The following is a 1,526-nucleotide window of genomic DNA, read 5'->3' as shown; positions in this document are numbered from 1 at the left end:
GTGGAGCCGAGCAAACTGAAGCTGTGAACAATCTCAATCTCTTCGCCATCCATCCTGAAGCTACCAATTGGTCCCGTGGTGAGAATCTTTGTCTTCTTGACATTGAGCTTCAGTCCATACTGAAGGCTGCAGTCCTTGACCCTCTGCAGCAAGTGCATGAGGTCCTCCTCAATTTCAGCAAGCAGGGTTGTATCATCTGCATAACGCAGATTGTTAATAGATCTTCCACCAATCCTGCTGCCACAATTCTCCTCATAGAGCCCAGCCTCCCAGATAATCTGCTCTGCATACAGATTGAAAAGGTATGGACAAGCAGTCAGGAAAACCAATTGCACTGGGAAAATCTGCTGTCACAGACTTCTCCAGAGTACTGAGAAGCAATGATGACATTCTAGAGACTAAGGTGTGCCTGATCCAGGCCATGGTCTTCACAATTACTTGCTATGCCTCAGAGAGCTAGACAATGACTAAGGATAAGAGAAGAAGAATCAATAATTTAGTCTTGAACATAGCATCAACCACCAAGAACACAAGTAAATCTGTCTCGGGTACATGGCCAGAAGGGCCTAGTCCTTGGAGAAGGACATCATGGTAGAGGGACAGCACAGGAGAGGAAGATCACAGATGAGATGGACTGATACAGTAACTGAGGCAATGGAGGTAGATGTGTTGGAATCAGTGACACTGGCTCAGGACAGGGCAGGCTTCAGAGCTGTTGTACACTTGGTTGTTACGAATGACAGATGCCTCAACGGCACTTAACAACAACAATGATGTCAGTTTTAGATCAAAGGTGCATCTAATTCAAGCCAAGGTCTTTCTTTTTTTTTTTTTATGTAAAGTATGAATATTTATTTTAGGTTTTAGATCCCAATTGATTTCAAAAAACAAATTCTGATTTCTTTCAAAGTAGCTGAGGCCTCTGGTGTTGGATGATTTCAGCGAGGCAGAAGGTGTTCTGGTTCCTCCATTACAAAGTCCCTGACCCCCACCAAATTCCAGCCTCATGAAGGAAAAAACAAAATTCGCCACCAGTAGCCTAACCAAACAGGGCTGAACAAACGCATATGCACTAACGCTGGAGATGAGCTGCTAAACCTTGGCAAATCTGCTTTGTTTTTTTCTTTATAAGTTTGTGGGGTTTTGTTTTCATTTTCTTTTGCTACCCAGTATATGCAGCACTTGTGAACTCCCAGTGGACTTCCAGCTTTAAATACACTAAACTTCTTGATGAAAGACTATTTAATTCTTCAAGAATCTAGAAGAGACCAAACATGTTTTGTTGTGAACACTTTGCAGAGACGAAGTGAGGCGGGAGTTTGGGTTGTTTTTGTTGTTGTTTTTTTTTTAAAAAAAGAATCAGTACAGTGATGGAGGGGTAAAGAATGCAAGAACTCAGACATTCTGTGGAGGGTTACTCTCTCTCCATTAAGAGGTCCGTAAAAAGGAGCAAACTGAGATCCAGAAGGGGAGTCGGCAGGAGCCATGTTTGTTTCCCCACCCCGTGAATAGGTTTTTGCCTAGGG

General features: G+C 43.1%; 1 pseudogene; it reads right to left on the bottom strand.

Moving 5' to 3' along the window:
- LOC102860325 overlaps positions 1–1,526 on the bottom strand; it is a 173,070-nt pseudogene that overhangs the window by 170,989 nt on the left and 555 nt on the right.

The sequence above is a fragment of the Elephantulus edwardii genome, unplaced genomic scaffold (assembly GCF_000299155.1).
Source record: "Elephantulus edwardii isolate Elephantulus edwardi_28Jun2011 unplaced genomic scaffold, EleEdw1.0 scaffold00031, whole genome shotgun sequence".
Taxonomy (NCBI): domain Eukaryota; kingdom Metazoa; phylum Chordata; class Mammalia; order Macroscelidea; family Macroscelididae; genus Elephantulus; species Elephantulus edwardii.
This window is presented reverse-complemented; position numbering and strand designations above follow the sequence as displayed.